Genomic DNA, 13822 nt, shown 5'->3' with positions numbered 1-13822 from the left:
AAACCTTCCCAAACCTTCTTTTCCCAAACCTTCCCAAATTTTCCCAAGCCTTCCCTTTCCAAACCTTCCCAAACCTTCTCTTCCCAAACCTTCCCAAACCTACCCTTCTCAAACCTTCCTTTCCCAAACCTTCCCAAGCCTTCCCTTTCTCAACCTTTCCAAACATTCCCAAACCTTCCCAAATCTTCCCAAATTTTCCCAGGCCTTTCCTTCCCAAACCTTCCCTTCCCAAACCTTCCCAAACCTTCCATTCCCTTCCCTTTTCCCTCTATCAGGTTGGGAAGAGTAGTACAGCACATGCTGCACAACTGGTAGTCTGTTATTCCTATCAGTACATTTACTGTAGAATTTCTACCAAGTTCAAGAGCAGCAGAAAATTTGTCTGTGGGTGATTAGATGTACTGTGGGGATGTTTTTTGGTTGGTTTGTTTGTTTGTTTTTTTTAAACTGTGCCTTCTCTCTCCTGTGGAAGCTAACGTGAAGCAAGTTCTGGGTAGATGGATTTTTCTGTCTATCAGGAAAAAGTAATACTTTGGGAGCTTTAAAATGGTCATAAAAGCATCTTCCTGAAGAACTGAATCTCAGTGCTTAACACTATTTCTCTAATGGCATTTCACCTTTCATTTCTATTTAACTGAAAGCATTTGCTGTGGTAAAACAAACTGTGATACCGATGAACACTGACATTTGCTAACACTATTAAGTAGTAAAACAAAGGCTGAGAAGACAATAGACCCAACAGGAGACTACCCACAGATTAGAAGAGAAAGAATACCATCAGTTCTTAACTGTCAATTCAGCCTACTAATCTTGGATTAAAAAATAAAAGCGAAGATCAATTTATTATTATTTTCTTTTGAATTTGGCATCTCTGGCCAAAAAAGGAGCCAGAAGAAGAGCGGCAGAAGTAGCTTGGGAATTGTAAGACAGAGAGAATACATGGCCAAGCGATAGGGAACAACAGTAAGAAAGACAGCTCAATTTTAAGAAGTCCTTCTTGATACATTACAGCTTTAAACCCTGGGCTGTGCTGTAAAACCAGTCATAAGTAAACTAAAAATTTTAAATTGAAAAATAAAACCCAGAATATATGGGGAAGAAAAGAATAATTTCTGTACAATTAAAATACTGCAGTCATTTTTTTCCTGATCTGTGCTGAGTCCTTATTTTTTCATCTGTTAACAAAAGGGGAGTAGAAGAGCTGTGTAAAAAATTTGACAGCAGCTATTAAGTATAGAGCAGGTCTCAAGTTTGTTTTGTATTCACAAATGGAAACTTCTGCATTTTTTAATTGAAGTTAAAAATATGGTTTCTGCATATTACTTTATACAAAAACTATTTTGAGCAACTAATTGATATTAACTATATTCGCCATAATAGATATGTGCTCCAAAAGCCTGTATGTACCCATGTGTGCATAAATACAATGGAAACAGAATGCATTTATGTGGAAAGGAATATTTTCTTTGAAATGTCAGTGACTTTTTTAATGCACAAGATTGTATAAAAAACTCATGTGTCAAGAATTTTAAAAAAAAAACAAACAAAAACCAAAAACCAAAAACCCAGAAAAGAATAAAAGAAGACATCCAAAAGAAAGGCTTAGAGATAAAAATATCTGTTATAGAGAGCCCAAGAAAAAAATATTTGGTGTATTTTAAGTTTCCATTCTTCTTCTAGCTTCTTAAACACAGCTCTCAATTTTCTATATTATGATGTTATGCTCTAAGGATAAAGTAAATCTCTGTTTAAGGAGGGATGCACTTAAATTTTATCTTTATATTGAATTCTAAGTTATTTCATAAAAAAAAATATTTAGCATGATTGTAAGATTGCTGCATAAGGAAATAGAAATAAATATGTAAACACAAACATTTTCCCTAGTATTTCATTTGAAGGAATTTTAGTTGGGAACAGTCTGAAAAACTAACAGGAAGAAACATTTTAACCTGAAATGAAACTTTATTGCTGTAGAGATATTGTGTGAAGATGCAATATAGATGACTAAGCTAGATTATCTTGAGCTATAGATATCATAAGGAAGACCATGTGGGAGAAACAACACAAAAAGAGAAAGCAGAGATAATAAACATCAAGAAGCAAAGAAATTGTGCAGTTATAAGTGTGAAGACAAGAAATCTGTATATGGGATGGAGAGGTGAGAAAAAACCTGGAAAGACAAAGGACCAATTGACCCAGAGCTTGAAGTCCCCAGTTCCCTCTAACACCAGTGGAGAGAGGCAGTGTCATTCTCTGAGTGAGGGACACCACTTACTGAACCTACTGCTGTCTCATTGTGAAATGCCAGCTACTTCTCTTTATTATTCAGATGGTAAATAATCATGGAAGAAGTCAAAAAAATACATATTATGTAAACCATCTCACATGAACCTTTGGAAGACTTTTACATCAAATATGTTCATCTGAGGTTTTTCTTCAATGTACTCTGAATGTAGATGCTAGGGAGTAATTATTTAATTAAGAATACTAGTGATCTTTTTCAGTGAAAGACAAAAGTGCACTTCTAGTCTAATGATCTCGAGTATTTTGAAAACCAGCATATTATACTGATTGTTGCACGATTTCAACTTTTTGATCAGTTAAACTTAACAATTAATTACATTTAATCAGATGGCACTAGTACAGTATGTTCTTTTCTTTAGTCTTTATTCTTTTGCCTTTTATTTTCATCTGTTCTTTCTGCCATAAAGAGGAAGCAATTGTCTAGTTGCAACAGTATTCCCATTACGATTGGACTGGGATCCCAGTGGTCTCTTGCAATAATTTACAATTAAGCCTTCAGGATTCAATGCATTAACATACTGGACATCATAAAGAATTCACATGCATATGCCCTAACACAGTCTGATCTCTTTGTGAAAATGGACAGACTGAAGCAAAACAGAACTCCTGCTTGGAACAGTGTTTCTCTGAATCTCCTTCACCTCGTTCTTTATTGAAAACAAAACCAGTACTTCATAGATGACAAGTATTTTTATGTAATTAGTGGTGCTCACCATTTCAGTATACTATATAATTTGCAATGCTAGCTAAAATGTGTGTTTGCATAAGCAGTGCCCACATATAATTATTAGAGGTATTTACACCCTCAAGTTCTTCTAAGGCATTCAAGAACATAGTTCTTTCAAACAAAAGGAGTACAAGTTACTGTAAGAAAGATTATTGTATCAAATTTGTACCTTATTTATACATTCAGGCTTCAATGTTGTAACAGAAGAATTGCCATTAAATTGCAATTTGTACCTCAGTCACTTTCACAATCACAAAGCTTCTGTGATTTCAATTTCCAGTGAAAATCCTATAATTTCCAACACATAAACAAACCATTAATATGTAGAAGGTCTTCTTCCTCCCATGATTATAAATTCATATGTTCTGAATGTTGGTTTGGTCTAGTATTTTCCATTGTAATATACTTGTGCATTTTGGAAAATGAGTGGAAGTCATTTGGGTTAAGTAAACCACAGCCTTTTTTCCTGTTGTTTTGCTTCTGTTCTCATATCCAAGGAGCAGTAGTGCACATGTCATAATGGAGTGGGGAGACCTTGAAGAGCTGTGCTATTAAACAGTGCATTAAGCAAAGCCTCTTCAGACAGTCCATTCCGAGAAGAGGTCTGCTCCATACAAACAAAGCTCTTGAGATGCACTTTGTTGTGTTCTTACCATTCAGAAAAGCACTATTATCCTGTGCCTGTGACTCTGTGCACAATATTTCAATTGGTTCCATTTCACTGGTTTTACAGGGAACAATAAAAGAGGCCTCTTGTTCCCAACCATCCAACATGAGAATAGACCATGCTGAATCTCTATCATCAAGCATTTAAAAGCCTTGTAAAATATTTAATGTAGTCATTACTTTTAGAAGTCACAGACAAACAGCCTTATGCCATGAAATCAAAATTTATTTTTTTTTTAATCACAGCAGTACAGGTCATTTATTACAAACCTAAACAGAAGTTTTTAGGAATTAGTGCTTTTAAAATTATATATAAAACAGTAGAGGAAAGTCTCTGATGTTTTCTCAAAGTTGTTTGTGTTGCAAGCATAAGCAGCTGCTTTCTGACCAATATGAGAAATTAGGAGAATAAGTTCCTTAATCTCTTTTCTAGGAAAGTTGTCTTAACAATATGGAAAAAGCTCTCTGCTGTAGTGTTAACACTCTGACTACTTTCAGCTGTAATTAGAAAAGCCAATTATTCTCATTTGTGTGATGCAAAATAACAGAAGAGTGGTTTTATTTTATAATTCCAGTGCTTTTCAGATTTCCTTATGGTCCTTAGGTTGAAAATCCCCAGGTATGTAGCATTAAGTCTGGAAAGACACGTCAAGGGTAAGCTCAGGTGATGAGGTCTGCTTTTGGTACTCAAAATGTCCTCAGTGCAATGTGGGGTGCATCTGGACAAGCATGCATTTACAGCCCGGGGTGATGGGGCAAGATTGACCTCTACAGCACTGGTTGATCTGCTTCCTCCCACAGCTGGAGGCTGAGATTTTTCAGCGGCCTTCCTGCCAGACACATGGCTCTCTCTCAGCATGCAGAGGCACTGGAACTGCTTAAGACCCACATGCTGCTCAAAAGACACTTGTTGACTATCTTGCTTCAATGATTATCTATATTTAGCTTCAGATGTAACAGGTCCAGTCAGTAGGAAAGCTCTCTGTCTTGTTTTTGTTTTATAGACTTTTCTGCTTTTTAGTGGACAAAGGAAGTATGTTTTTAAGAGCAACAACCCTCTTTTAAAAAAAACCCAAAAATAAAAAAAAAGAAAAAAAGAGAAGAAAAAGGCAAGAAAGCAACATGTGCTGTGCCTTCTTCCGACCTCACAGTATTATCTCTCTAAACTGCTACACATTAGAACAGGTTTCCAGGGGTATGTGGGGTTGTTTTATTTAGTCGTTAGTATTATTGTCAATGCTTCTAAATTATGGAACATAAATATCAAATAGATCATCTAGTTTCATGTAATTATGTGGTAACTATCATACTGTTACAGAACACAATTTCTTTTGGCTCTCAACAAAAGGGCAGCCTGGGCTGTTTTCACTGAGGTCTGCTAAGTGCAGTATCTAAGTTAAATGCCTGAACTTGTTGTAAGTATAGAGCTGAAACAATTTTATATATATATACATCTTTGTGGTTATTAGCATTGAGAAAATCTCAGCCATTTAGGAGTTTAGCTTGAATACAGATTCAAAATACCTACAGTAAGTTTGATTTTATTTTGCGAAGATCTTATTTTTCAATTCATCTCTGATCTTAAACTGCTCTGTAAAAATCCCAATCAGTAAACACCACACCTGTCTCTGACAAGTCCAGTCATGTTGATACTGTTTCAATGTCCTGAGTTCTTGTCAAGCATCCAGTGACAAGGCTAAGGGAGGTATGAGATACTGGGAAATATATTGTTTGAGGAGCAGGATTCTGTTTTGGCCTTAATTTTGTTCCACCATAGCCACCTTCTGACAGCACAAAGTGGTTAGCCTGTCATTTTTTTCAACTTCAATTAACCCCAATAGGATGTGATTCTTTAGAGATCTGGCAAAAGGCTGTATTTTAATTTGTCAAGTAAAAATGTTTTCATTATGTGGATAGGTGATCAGGGTTAATTACTACTAGTAGCTGAACAAGTTATGTCAGGAATATATACGGTGTTCATAAGAGGTGTATGTGTACCTCTTTAGATGTTATCCCTCACATAGGGAGGTGTGAACACAGGTCTTACATGAAGAGTGCTATTCTGGACCACCATGTCTGCAGGACAAAGTAACCTCCTGGTCCCTCCTGCCAGTGACAGGGATAGTCTCTAAAGTGTTCATGTTTGTCTTCAGATTGTTCTTTCAGAGTCACAGGACTGTTTTTTGTCTATTTTTCATTGAACTTTTCTTATCAGGCAGAACCTTATGAATAAAGCAGCCTGCTTAAGCTCATCAGTGGAAAAACCAAGGGAAGGATTTATCTATCTGGATTTAGATGCATACACCCAAACTCAATATCCTTGGTTTTCTAAATTTATAGTCCAGAGATGAGACAGAAAAAAAGAATAAATTTTTAAGGTGAAGTTCTCCTCCAATCTATTTGACAAGGATTATCCTCTAAGCATGTCCATTTGTTCCCTGACTGTAGAGGAAGCCTTGGGTGACTGTGTATTCTCTTCCCATGCAACAGAATCATTGCTGATGCTGACTTTGGAAACACAAGGACATAGTTTATATGAGAAATGCTGCTGACAGGAATAGTCTTACACAGAGAACTTAAGGAACTAAAATCCTGATTATTCCTTTTACAGTGACTAAAATCCTGATTATTCCTTTTACGGTGACTTTTCTCACTCATTGGTTACACATCCCACCATCTCAATTTCCCCTCTCCCTGCCCCCCCAAAATACTACAGTAAAATAAAAGCCCCTAAAAGGAAAAGAAAGTAACTCAGTGAATTTTGTGCAATGTTACAATACTGACAGAATTAAAAAAAAATAATAAATCTTGAGTGTGTTAAAAATAAACTTTTCTTTCCTCATGGAAAGATTATACCCTAAGGCATCTCCATTTCCAGCTGTTATGGTATAGGAATAAATCAACCCAGCTTAAGTTTTCAAGTGAATAAGGCATCTGTAAGTGGCCTTTTGTGACTCTGGAAGGACCAACCCTGAAGACAGTCAAAACTGGAGATAGGTCCTCAAAACAAAATGGGGTTTACTCTTAATTGAAAAGTAATGGGTTTCAAAGTTTTCAATGTATGTCCCTACCTATCTATATGCATAATTTAGTTGATTCCATGTAGAAAGATCTATTCTGACTTGAAAAATATTCTTTTCCAGGAATAAAGCCACTGGTTTTATATCATCAGTTAACTTTTGCACGAAAATGGCATATGGTACCTCTAAACAAGACCATTTTCCCTACCTTCACTGTAGGGAGTACTTTGCATAATAATCAATCCATAACAAGTGAAGGCCATCTTGTAACTTCATTAAATACAGTGGTTGCCCAGACACTCATATCTCCCTTAGGAATAGATCTTTCCATTTTAAAAGAACAGACCAATCCTTACCTCCTTATAAAATAAAATGAAATTAAAAACATCTGACATTGTAGAGCTAGAAATAGTAAAGTGTTTTGGTGGGGGGTTTTTTCCATTTTCTTTGATGTAATAATTAGTTCCACAGTTCTAAGTACATGCAAAAAGAAAGTAATTTTATATAAATATTTTCCCATTTCACAAAATAGTTGTATTTGTATAAGGATAGTAGTTATGCCTGGAATATTTCATGGCTATATTTAGTAGGCCAGAATAAGACTCAGCATGCTGATATTTCTGAAAGATTGGGGATTTGGGGGGAAAAACAAAAAACAGTTAAAGAACTAAAATAGGTGCTATCTCTTACCTCTTATTTTGCCTTTTGTACTTTCTTTGACCCACATACGATGAAAACTATTTGCTCTTCTGACATAGAGGGTAGTACAGCTAGTGGAGACATGCAAAGATAGTCTCTTCTTCCCGACACAACCCAGAAGTGCTTCAAGCAGGACTTGAGGTACAGCTGGAAGTAATCAAGGTGGATTGGTGGGTTTTGAATCATTCTGTGAATGCCTGAAGCAGGTCACCTTCCTTTCATGAGCTCTAAAGTGCTTAGGGCAAGCTGATACTTCTGAATTTGATGAGATCATCGCTACATAGGTGAAAATGTGAGTGCTCAGATTAGATTTATTCAGAGAAAGCTATCATCTTTAACAGATGAAAAAAAAAAAACCACAACAAAACAACAAAAAACTAAGATGTAAACTGATCCAAACAGCAGAAGAACAATTCTGGTTGTAAAAGAAAAACAGTATTTCTTACAGAAGTAGAGCAAGCTGTAATTTAGTCAAGATCTAATCAAAAGCTCTGGAAGTCAAGGACTTAGCATGGGCAACAAGAAATAATATCTCTGTGCTATGCTGTATATACAGTGTATAAATCCTTCAGAAATATGTGAGCAATACCTGGTCTAAAGGCTTTGAACTACAAAAGCTAGCCAGTCATTTTGTTGGTCTGTCTGTCCTGTTCTTCTCATTATGTTGTCTGGTTTGTAAACTAAATTTCCAAAGTCCTGAGCAGTGATGTGTAAAGATATATATCTAAACTAAGGGATATCAGGTACAGACCAGACCAGGATGTTTTTGCTGCTTTGTGTCATGCTGGCAGCAAAAGGCAGCTGTAAATCCAACCAGTGCAGAGAACTTATAGCTGCTTCTCCATGCCGTAGAGATGTAAAGCAGCAACAACTCGCTGATGGTTTCTTCACATAATCTCCAAATAATATTTACTATCATAAATATAATGGTTTAAGTTAATCTTTGGAATAATTCCACGGCCTCAAGAGAAAAAAAATATATAGAAATAAGGCTGCTGTTTCTGTTATGACCATTTACACATGGAAATCCTGTGGAGAATGTCAAATAATAAAAAATGTTATATAGCATAGTTGGTCTCATAGCCATTTTAGGGCTGCACTGAGACTTACAGATGAAATGAGAATGAAAATAATTATAATTTAAATGAAGTTTTATGGAGACCTCTTATGACAGAATAAAGTTACAAAGGCCAAGGGAAAGGAGAAAAGATAATAATTCTATTACTCTAGCAAATACAAACACATTTTCAATTTTGAAAAGATTTCCTTTGAGATTACGCTTTTTATCTTATAACTAATATCAAAATCAAAGCAAACCAAAACAAGACTTACACAGAAAAACGCAGGAAATACTTTGAAAACGTATGAAAAGGCATTTCTACTGTACTGTATTCTGTTGTATTTACCAATCATGTGAATGTTCTCTTTCCTCCTCTCTACATTTTAGGTAATAATTTAGATTTACATTTTTGAAACATGAACTTTCTGGCACTTCTCTTGTGGCACTTGTTATGAGTATCCGGTCTCATAAATTTGTGCCCTGTAGAAGGTGAGGACTACGTTCAGATTTTAGTGTGACACCCACAAATGATTAACTCAGAAGATGGTCTTGGTTCAGAGTTAGAGTATTGTTCTTCATAACTTATTTCTGATTCAGCATTGAAACCATTTCAGTACTTACATCTAAGTACTTTTATTCTTAATTTTGTGATAATAACTTAGTTATCAGAGTTTCTATTAGAAATTAGAAACATTTAGAGAATCCTTTAGAAATAGAAAAAATATCTGTATATCTTTAGGGTCTGAACCTATGGTTAAGGGTATGCACTGGTCCATTCCAGTCCATACTTGCACCAACTTTTCCCAACTAAAGACTTTAAAATTTAGTGGTATAAATGCAATTTTTGTGTAAAAGATTTACTGATCAAGTTTACCATCTCAATACACTTATGAATCTGATACAGATATTATTTACAATTAAAAAACCCAAAGTAAACAAAACAAACAAACAAAAAACAAAACAAAAGCAAAAATCACAACCCTCCCAAATCTATAACCTTCAAAACAGTTAAAACTTGTTCTTCTTAGTTAATTTTATTAATTTCTTTAATTTATAAGAATTCATTAGATGTCTAGCCTTAGGTGCAACAATACAATTGAGAAAATCACAAATTATAACATTATCTTAAAAGAAGAAAACTGTTGTTCTCTTGAATGGATTGTCTAAATAACCACACTTCAGCAAGGCTTGGAAACAGACACAGATGCATGAAGCAATTCCAGGAGAGAATACAGGAGTGGGTTTCTCTGAGAAAGCTGATCTTAGACGACCCTCAAACCTACATCACTCAGCTCAGCTTGCCATGCCCAGTCAGTCCAAACAAAAGGATTGTGTTGAAACAGAATTAAGATACAGTTAGGACTTCTGGATATTAATCATTCCTGTAGCATGTTCACTCTGCTTGAAGAAAAACTTCAGCATGGAACTGCCTTCTCTTTCACCATCCTTTATTCTTCTATTGCCCTTATTAAAAACTGCACCAAAAAGAAAAATGAGGAAGATTCTGGCAGTGGATCCAGAAGTGCATAAGTTACATTGCCTATGCTGGGCTCCTAGGTGGGTCCGAACAACTCTGGTTCAGTTGTGGAGAGGTGTCCAGTCACCTGGGAAACCAGTAGAATGCTCAGTTTCTTTGCCACCTATGAATCCAGGCTATATTGGTGGAAATTAGTGGGTGGGCCCAAGTCTCATAATTTTCTTGGTTTTACCTAAATTTAAAATCTGCTGGTCTGCCAGAAGCAAGCCACACAGAAGTGTTTGATGACAATCTACGAGATGAAACAACAGAGTTCTTTTATTTCCCCTCCCCACTAACATGGCAGTCACCTCTAACATTTCTTCACAAAAGAGTGCTCCAGTTGATATAATTCTGGAATACACTCAATGTCTCACAATCTGACAGCAGAAAAATATAATGACTCTTGCTATTTCTTGAACCTTTTCAAGAAAAGAAGAATGAAAAATAATATCATGGGATTTGAGTGACCTTAACAAAGCAAAGAGCAAGGTTATATTAAAATTCAAAGATGAAGAGCTACCAAATTTTCCAGAGCAGCTGCATTAATTTGTAAATATCTGATCTACAATGAAGTCTGTGCTCCTGTTGCTGTATAGAAAATACCTAGTCTAGCTACTTTTAAGTGAGCTGTAGCCCCTTCTCCAGTGTAAGAAGGCTTTAGTTTAGTGAGAATGATACTTTCAAAAGAGTCAGATAAGATATATGGAGAACTAAATTCCACTTCTCCATAATAAGAACCGTGGTGATCAAAGCAATATACCTTATAATGACTTTTAATTCCATTCTTCCTAGTTAAACATAATAAATATTTGCAGGAACAAATCTGTAAGATTTACCTCCAAGGTTTTTTTGTCATTTCAGGGTATGAATATGTTGAGGGTAAAATAACGCATTTCTTTGCAGGTGGATAAATATGTGTAAGCTAATTGTGTTTCTATACCTGGTGCATACATAGAAAGTGGTTAGCTTCATCTTTTTTTTTTTTTGCATCTTCAATGTCTTATTTATATTGGAGTTTCCTTAAGAACATGGCAATACTAGTGGTTAGGGAAAATTTAAAAAATTAAGTAACGAAAAAAACAACTATTTAAAAAAGATATTTAAAATGCAAATATAGTTGAAGTTTAAGTTATTGAAATACAGTTGGGCAGTATAAAAATAATCCACATTAACATCCAGCTGTCAATAATAAAAATGCCTGAATAATCATTCCCTGGGTTCAGTTTCATAATGTTGTAATAATTAACACAAAAGAACATTAAAACAAACACAATTTTGTTGCACTTATTAGCAGAAGGTCAGTGTGTATTCTCAGGAGTTATAGCATTAGTTTATCCATATCCATGTCTCTCCCTGAGAAAAAAAAAATCTCTCCTGTAAACACTTACAAACAAAGGACTCAGATCCTATTTTTAAATGTGTTTTAAATAAGCTAAAACTAAGATCTCAGATAATTAAGGTCCACTTAAATGATAGTCCACTTAATACTCTGTCTGCAGAAGTTCACAATGTATCATTAATATTTCTAAAATTTTTATATTGCCATCTTTAGGTGGTTGACTATTTTACTGTACTCCTGACAAGTTTTAAGAAATATTCTCCCTGATATTTGCATATGGGAAATGTGGATGATGGACTTTGTGAACAATTTAGATAATTATTTAATACAACCTTGAATGTTCCTCATACTTCTAGTCAAAAACATGATTAAGGCTTGGCAATGGACAAGATCACAACAACAAATGCTCAACTGCATTAAAAAATAATATTAGGTAGTAGAATTACTGAAGAAAGCATGTCCTAAAGTAAGTGTTGATGATAATAAAAACCAACTTTCGTATGAGTAAATCCGATGTCACTATATGGTTGACAAACATCACTAAAATTATATGTCTTGTTATAGATGTTAATTTGATTTGAGATACATACATGGTTTTAAATTAATTATAATAGAAAATATTTTAAAGGCTTTAAAAACAAGACCATTACTGTTTGTAATTATAAGTCATAATAGCTTCCAATGAGGATGAAGCTTATTATCAAAGGCTAAATAAATGCAACCTATTATTAATATGAATAACTGTAAGTGAGCTTAGAAATGTTAGAAATCTAATTTGCTCAGGTTTTATGTGGTTGTCAAATGGTTATGTAACATATTAAAGCTACTACAGTTATATACTGGCCTGCTTCCTGCATCCATCCTGAATTTCTATTTTTCAAAAATAACAATAACTTTTTTCCTACCAAAGAGCTTTTTCTCCCCGTAGTGTGCCAATACTACCTTACCTGTCAAAAGGAATTGGTAAAATTTTATTGTCAATGACATACTGCATATGGCTTGGGGCTGAAACGTTGAAGTACTGCAGAAACAAGTCTGTTAGAGAGAAGAATCCTGAGAATGACAAGATATTTGCCTGAATTCATTAGATCACTGTAAATAAACAGCAAGGGTGAATTACAGAGCTAACACATTTCTGCAGTAATAGGATGGACTACTGAATTCAGAAAGTTGATTTTTTATTATTATTATTTGTTTGTTTTAATGAACAGAAGAACATCCATAAGATGCAATTCCAGAAGTAAATTTAAATGTAGCTACCTGATTTTTTTCGATTCAAGGGATACCCTCAAGGTTAGTAGTATGAAATGCTGATAACTCTTGTGTGTATTTTCACAGTTCATGCAGAGAGCAATCCAACAAAAGAATCTTTAGGAACAGGATATCTAAGGCACTGAAGTTGTTACAGTATGATGAGTTGCATGAGGGTGTTTTTTATAATAGCCTTCAATGGAGTTGTAGATTGGAACATAATAGCTTTGTGCTAGAAAAAGTCATAAAATAGAACAATTCTCTGAAAGAGTCTTGTACTTTCCGTGTTGGCTAATTTGTCACCATTACCTCCCTTTATCGATGGTGAGGATAGATTTTTTTTCCTTGTCATTTAAGTGTTTGAAAAAAATGAGGTCCCAAGGGAATTCATCAGGTCAGAACGGAGTAAAAGGAATATATGATAGTTGATGTCTTTATAACCCCAAGCTGCTGAACTCTAATTTGATCTCTCTTATTTTATTTATCAAAGCAGATGATTTTAGTGAAAAATGCACCCAATTACCAGTGTAGGTAGGTGAGTGGGATCACAGCCGTAAAATCCCTCTGAAGCTAGGACCCCTAAATGAAGGTGCAGCAACATGATGCTGTCTTGTTTCCAGTTGAATACTGTGCATAAAATGTTAGACAAGCACAGTCAGCACTTTCAAGTCAGTGCTCTATTGTGTTAATGAAAATTTGGTTTGTTATGTTCCAGTCTTCAACAGCTCTCTATATCTTTCTAACTGAAGGTTCATTCTTTGTTCAATTCACCACAGATGTATGCCTGAATGGTAACACCATTTTAATTTCTTCTTCCTGTGACAGTCTGTAATACTTCAACAAGGATGTGGCTGCTGGGGTGAGGGACTGGGCCCCTTGCCCATAGTAGAGCATGCCTTTCAAAGTGAACAGATGCTCCTGAATTCGCAACGGTGGCAGGTACATATCCCCCTTCCCCAGGAACGCCTTGGCTCTTGTAGAAGCAGTTGTATCTTTTCAGCTACCTCGCAAAACAGCTGTTCCTTTCTGGTTTTCCCTCAACAGCTTTCCTACAGGGCTTGGCATGTTGCGGAGTAGGAAGGTGAGGCAGCAAAACAGGAAGGACCAAGGCGTGGCTGCTGGAGCCAAGCACACCAGGTTCCCTGTGGGTGCTGAGAGTAACAAAGAAAGTGGAGGTACTTGCAGCTGTCCCACTCCCTTCTCATCATTCTTCCAGTCACATCAGATGGTTAAATAA

The 13822-nt window shown here is 35.4% G+C and overlaps 1 long non-coding RNA gene across 1 annotated transcript; it reads left to right on the top strand.

The window, feature by feature from the left end:
• The first annotated feature begins 3603 nt into the window (after positions 1-3603).
• On the top strand, positions 3604-13716 carry LOC113947529. The gene is made up of 3 exons (XR_003527776.1): positions 3604-3633; positions 7476-7578; positions 13630-13716. It is a non-coding gene; the product is annotated as an uncharacterized LOC113947529 (long non-coding RNA).
• The last annotated feature ends 106 nt before the right edge of the window (positions 13717-13822 follow it).

This window comes from Corapipo altera, unplaced genomic scaffold (genome assembly GCF_003945725.1).
Source record: "Corapipo altera isolate COAL_440 unplaced genomic scaffold, ASM394572v1 0, whole genome shotgun sequence".
In the NCBI taxonomy this organism is placed as follows: domain Eukaryota; kingdom Metazoa; phylum Chordata; class Aves; order Passeriformes; family Pipridae; genus Corapipo; species Corapipo altera.
Note: the sequence above shows the minus strand (reverse complement) of the source record. Positions and strands in the feature narration are given on the sequence as shown.